Source organism: Artemia sp. Qi Xiang Cuo, chromosome 11 (genome assembly GCF_049724085.1).
Source record: "Artemia sp. Qi Xiang Cuo chromosome 11, ASM4972408v1, whole genome shotgun sequence".
Classification (NCBI taxonomy): Eukaryota; Metazoa; Arthropoda; class Branchiopoda; order Anostraca; family Artemiidae; genus Artemia; species Artemia sp. Qi Xiang Cuo.
In genome coordinates this window covers 50,957,109-50,964,022 of record NC_142804.1, presented here as the reverse complement: position 1 = coordinate 50,964,022, position 6,914 = coordinate 50,957,109, and the positions used below count along the sequence as shown (strand labels likewise).

The 6,914-nt window shown below is 35.3% G+C and overlaps 1 long non-coding RNA gene across 1 annotated transcript; it reads right to left on the bottom strand.

The window, feature by feature from the left end:
• Positions 1–707: 707 nt before the first annotated feature.
• On the bottom strand, positions 708–5,776 carry LOC148947103 (uncharacterized). Its single transcript, XR_016142418.1, has 2 exons — positions 4,476–5,776; positions 708–1,301 (listed from the first exon to the last, which is right to left on the bottom strand). It is a non-coding gene; the product is annotated as an uncharacterized LOC148947103 (long non-coding RNA).
• Between the last annotated feature and the right edge of the window lie 1,138 nt (positions 5,777–6,914).

The window sequence follows — 6,914 nt, the reverse complement described above, 5'->3', positions numbered from 1 at the left end:
TATGGAATTTCGCGTTTTTTGACAAGAGAAAGATCACGGATGCGTGTTTTTTTTTTTTTTTTTTTTTTTTTTTTTTTTTTTTTTTGTCCCCAGGGGTGATCATTCCGAACCAGTAATCTTAGAAGATTAGGAGAGGGACCAAAATTATTGGAGGACAGCTAGCGCCCCTCCCACGCTAATTTTTTTTCCCAAAGTCATACGGTCAAAATTTTGAGGTAGCTATTTTGGTCAGCATAGTCGACAAATTGAATAACAATGAATTTGAGGATTACTTAGCCCCCCCCCCCCCACGCAGTTCCCGGGGAAGGGCTGTAAGTTATAAACTTTGCCCATTGTATAGGTATAGTATTGATTATTGGGAAATATACAGACGTTTTCAGAGGGGATTTTTTTGTCGGGAGGGGGGGGGGAAGGGTAACGTGGGAGGATCTTTCCACAGATTAATTTTTCATGAGGAATGGAATTTTCTATGGAGGGGGAGCCGGATTTATGGAGGGGGAGACGATTAGAAAATACATTTTAAATAGTGGTATACGTATAATGGAAAAGATCCATTCTTCAAAAATGTCTACAGTGACCCTTATAATTTCCAAATTGCTTGGCTTTGGATTCCGTAAAAATGATTGTTCTTTTTCAAGAAAATGTAAGATATACATAAGAAAATTGCTAATGGTATCTGCCTGGTAAGAAAAAAAAATAAATACGAGACAAAAACGACTTATATTTCGATCCATGGAACTTCAACAAAAAAAAGTCAATAAAGAAATACCCCAACAAAACACGCATACAGGAGCTTGTTTTAGGAAGAGGAGGGGGGTGGGGGGTTATGCTGGAAGGATGAAACTTCTTTAAGACACCAAAAATGGTCTAACTATATGGAAACTCTTCAAATTGATTTCGGGTTTTCAGGAGGGCAGGGGGTGCAGTTGGCACGTCTTCTCTTTATGAACAGCGTATATTTAGAACAGGATACATAAATCAGTTCTTCACATAGATTTCGGTCAATAATTAAGATTTAGAGAATCAATGTATTTGAATAAAATAATAAAAAAAAGAAAAAAAAAGAAAAAAAGAAGAGAATGAAAATCAACTGACAGCTATAAAATTCAGCCCCATTTGTGTCCTTTCTTGTATGATTTATACGCCTTTTTGTAGTATTTCTTGTGCTTGCTCTGGGCAGTGTCAAGGTCACCTATTGGCTGCTCAAACGCTGCAGTTTCTCCTCTGATGCTCATATCTTGACCAGCGGCGGAGGGTACGAATGCAGCTATCAAAAACGTTGAAATAAAAAGACACGACATCTGCAAAAAAAGACATTTATTTCTATATATCTGCGTATCCTTAGCTTATACTTGCTTCGCAAGGACGTTGTTACGAGTAAACTAGCAGAAGAACCTGTTAAACGACAGACATAAAAAAAGCATGGCGTTACACAGCGTGTTCCATATCTTTTTATTAGGAATAGTGAAGAAATTAATTGTCCCGCACTCCAAACGCAACATCTGAGGTCCTCTTAATTCTCCCATCCTAAAAGAAAAGTTTTCGGAAAGTTTCAACTCAGGTCTTCAGCCGTGAGATAAAATAAAACTGCCACACAGATTTTGTGGTGGGCACACAAAGACTGCAAATAAAATTCTTCCCCATAGTAATTAAACCTACTCACTGTAGGTATGATTAGAAATAGTTGCTTATCATCAGGCTTCAGGTGTTCTTTGAATAAAGTCACTTGATTGTCATTAGGGCAAAATATTAGTGATTTAGTAGGAGTTGAAACTTATCAATTATATAGGTAGACTTCCTTAGACTTAGGACTTCCCACGCCGGTCGGAGGATAAGGCGGCAACGATGCCTCTCTACGATAACCTCTGCAGCGTCTTCGGCCAAAGTCAGTCAAGAGATGGTCTTGAAAGCACCGCGGCTTTTTCTAGGCATCGTCCAAGTGTAGCCTTCTGTCGTCCGCGCCGTCAAACTCCTGGAGGAGTCCAACACCAAACATCATGAGGTAGACGATTGCTGCCCATTCTAACCAGGTGTCCCCAATATTGCCACCGACTGCTTATGAGTTTATCAATAACGAGTGGCTTTTTAGCCTTCTCTCTAATGAATGAGTTGGTAATTTTGGCTGTCCAGTTGATTCCGAGAATCTGTCGAAGACAATTATTTTCAAGACTTTGTATCCTTTTCTCTAGCTGTTTTGTCAGCGCCCAGCCTTCAGGACCGTACATTAGCACTGACAGGAACCTCATTGAAGAGCCTCAATTTCAGTTTCAAAGAGAAAGTAGAACTTCTCGAAACGTTTCTTAACTTATCAAAGGCACTTCCTGCGCACACGATACATGTGACAATTTAATGCGTGTGGCTTCCGTCGGTGCTCACTAGACTCCCAAGATATTTAAAAATCTTTACCTCTTCAATTTCCTTTGCTTTAACTGTCAGGGACTATTTCGGAAGACTATTTCATAATTTTAGTTTTAAACTTACGCTCATGTGTGAAAAGTGCATAGCTTTAAATTCAGTTAATTTATTAACGCTTGTATCAAGTAGGCTTCGGTCGTACTAACTGTCGTTCGCTTTAACTGTCAGGGACTATATAGGTAGACTATTTCATAATTTAAGTTTTAAACTTACGCTCATGTGTGAAAGGTGCATAGTTAAATTCAGTTAGTTTATTAACGCTTGTATCAAGTATATATATATATATATATATATATATATATATATATATATATATATATATATATATATATATATATATATATATACCTCAAAGCTACCAATATATATATATTGCTATAGTGCCATATATATATATATATATATATATATATATATATATATATATATATATATATATATATATATATATATATATATATATATATATATATATATATATATATAGTGCCAATAAAGCTAGCAAAATGATGAAATTACTTATTTATCATGGTGTGAAAAACGACAAAGTTTTGATATTCAACGATTCTGCTAATATGATCAATGTTCAGCAACATTTTCTTAAAATAATCAGGGCCTTACATAGTTATTTTTGTTGAAAAAGAGGATGAGGCCAACTGATTTTAGACAGGGTTTAAAAGTGGATCCCGACCTGGGTGCGGCCTTGTTCAATTTGAAACATAGACACTACTATATGCAACGAGATTAGAGAGTAGTTAGACATCCTAAACTGACCCCTAAGCTTAATTTTGAGAAAATAGTTAAGGATTTAAGAGTACCTGACAGGGAAGCTCTTGTACAGGCGAACGAAAAAGGATAGCAAGAAATAAGTGACCCCCATACTCCCCCCTCTCTTCCAGTAAAATAAGAATTTTATTAACTTTTATATTCTATTTGACAATAGTTTGATGAGGTTATACTTGAAAATTTAGCTGTAGTGGCGGTTGGCCTTCAATAGGGTTGAAATCCCCTCTCCATGAAGTCTTTAAATCCTTATGGCCTTCCTTTAATGTCCAAGTATTTTACGTTACTATGCCTCTGATTTTTTTAGTATTAAATAAGGGCGTCTTTTTTTTTTGGGGGGGGGCAGTTGCCAACTTATTTCAAATATGGGGGCATCGTTTTTGGGGGGAGCAAGGAGGCAGTTGCCACATATTTTACAAAGGATAATCCTGATTCCTACGCATACACATAATTGACTCAAAGTATTCTTGGGTGCAGGAAACCATCAGATCATTTTTACAGAAGAAAATATTCTTTCTTTATTATTATTGCTCCATTGCAGAGTTTGGTAGGTGGACACGCAAGAGGGCTTTGAAGCCGTTAATTCCAAGTCTCCTAATTCTTTTCGTTTCTCTCGTTATTTCCTAAAATAACCCTGTTTCTCTGTTATTACAAATCTACCCTTCCCCCCCCCCCATCACTAGAATGTGAGTCTCCCCCTTCCCCAAATAACTTACAGAACACATATCAAGAATATATTTGTTTTTGGTAAGAGGCTATACTCTTTTTTTAAAATCCCACCTCCTCTCCTCTCGGTGACATAATAATCTTTTTCACTTAATTTCAAACTTTAATGTCACCTACACTAATTTAAAAACAATTTTTATTTTTGAAATTTGGATTTGGGTAACCAAACATAATTGACAAAGATAAGGTATACTACAAAAAATTTCACAACCGCAAAAAAATACCATTCCCGGTTTAGCAGGGTGCCCTTCTGCCAAAGGGGATCCCTTTCAGCGTGGAAATACATTAATAATAGACAAATAATTTTCATAAAACTTTGTTCTCAATCAACTATACATCATCCTCCCAACCTTCTCTGAACCCGAAAACAAACCTAGGAAGGGTAGATAGATGTGCCCTTACATGCACACCATTCTAATCTTTCTTTTATAACACACAAATAAACTACTAAAGAGGCTATACTCTTAAACGGTTCTCTTCTGGTGATTTTCATGTATCTATAGAGCAATAAGAAGAGCATTGACTGTGTAGTTTAAGAAGAATTTTCTTACCAGAATCAAGCGCATTTTTCTGTATTATTTGTTAAATACTCAAACGTCTAATTCAAACTGACACTGTTACAAGAAATTTTACATCTTTTATATTTAGAATAAAATTCAATATATTGTTCCGCATAGTAGTTTTGAGGATGACATAAAAAATCTAAGCACAAAAGTGGTGATTGCTGGTCGCTGAACTATATTATTATATAATCGAAACTTTCGTGACAGTGCAATTTGTTCTGCTATTTTAGATAATTAAATTTAACTCATTGCGATATTTTGAACCTTTGGGATATGAATGATCCCGGAATTCCGGAATTGTAAGTGTCATAAATGATAAATTGCTTCTTCTTTTTCCACAGTTTAGGTTTTTCATAGTTACTATTTGACACAGTCGAAGTTTCAAGTCAAAAATCAGTTTTAATCCACATGCTGTGCCTTCTCGGGGTCCGATCAGAATCCAACCACTTTAGGAAGAGAAGTTCCTCACGTCCTTGTTATTTACCAGAATAGAATACATCTATTATCTACTACAGTAGATTGTTGTAACTCAACCAAAGTTGATGTGATAACAACTAAATTCCAGTTTTATATTTCAAGTGTCCAGAATCAGTCTAAGCCATGCGTTTTGGAGTAAAGAGAGAGGGTGTAGGAGTACTTAAGTTGTTCTGATCAGAGAATTTATAAAAGGAGCTGTTGAATATCAGAAACAATATAAGCCATGCGTTTTGGAGTAAAGAGAGAGGGTGTAGGAGTACTTAAGTTGTTCTGATCAGGGAATTCATAAAAGGGGCTGTTGAATATCAGAAGCAATATAATCAATCAATCAATTTATTCAATCAATAAAATTAACAAAATATACTTCAATATAAACTCCCCCGCAAGGCTCTATGGCCAGGAAAAAACAACAGGGGAGAAACAAAATGAAGCAAATACATAAAAAACAAAAACATTTTCAGCATCATACATTCACACCTTTAAGAGACTCAACACAAGAAAAAAAATAAATAAACAAAGAAAAAAAATAAACAAAAAAAATAAACAAGAAAAAAAATAATAAAATACAAAGATCCACATAAAAAAAGAAGAGAGAGAAAAAAAATCAAAAACTAAACAGGGGACTACCAAGCAATCAATTTATTCCGTGTGTGGACTACCCTATGATCAATCAATCAATCAATTTATTCAACCAATAAATTTACGACAAAAACACTTCAATATAGAACCCCCCGTAAGGTTCTATGGCCAGGAAAAAAAACAGGGGAAAAACAGAAATAATATAAATACTAGGTAATTTCAACATAATGCATTTCAACCTTTCAAAGACTCAACACACACACACACACACACACACACACACACACACAAAACAAAACAAAAAAGAGAAACAAACACTAATTAAAAGACCCAAACAAACAGCGATTTTTATGAGACCCCACCCCCACCCCCGAACAAAAAAAAACAGAAAAAAAGATGTAGGACAATCCTATAAATTAAACCAAATTCCAAAAATATAATTGAAACCAAGCCACAAAAAATAATAAACAAACACAGTACCCCTCACAACAAAAATTTCCAACCCAGACTAGTCACCCCCTCCCCCCAAAAAATAATAAAATTAAAAAAATAATAATACATTTAAACATGAAAAATCAAGACATTAAATTTTTTTTTTTAATTCTTTTGAATATACCAAACGAGTGACATGCTTGAGCTGACTCAGGTAGGCTATTCCAAACGATATGACAAGCAGTTAATGGATTAAAGTCAGACCTCACAGATGGAGTAAATAAAATATTAATATTCCTTGAACTGCAAAGATGATGCGAAGACCTATCAGCTATGAAAGAAGGAGTAATTTGAAGGACTGTGGGAACATCACCCTGAATTTGATGAAAAGTGAAAGACGCGAACGAAAGAATGTAGAGAGACTGCAAATCAAGTAATGGGCTAGTTGGGTTGGATGTAGAACAATTTGTTTCCTGTATAAGCCTTCTTGCCTTATCATACAACTTAGAAAAAGGTTTCAAAAAAGAAGGGAAAGTTGACATCAATATCGTAGGGCAATAAGAGCCGTAGGACTGAACTAAGCAATGGAACAAAATTTTTAAAACTGATCCAGAAAAAATGTGTTTTAGCTTCCTCAAAATTCCAAGGCTCCTTGAGATCTTCATATTAATTAGTCCAATATGATGCTTGAATAAAAGATTTTCATCGAGAAGAATGCTGAGAAGACAAGCAAAGCGAGCTTCATTTTCACACAGAGCGTCTCGTTAAAGTTGGTCACAAGTAAGCTTGAAGTGAGTTAGGAAAACAAGGGAAAAAATTAAAAAACTTGACTGAGCACCAATGAGTGCATGGCAAATTTATACGAGGGCAACAAATGGTACCCTCGAAAAGCTCCAATAAATTGGTAAGTATATCAGACTTAGTTCCTACTACAGTACC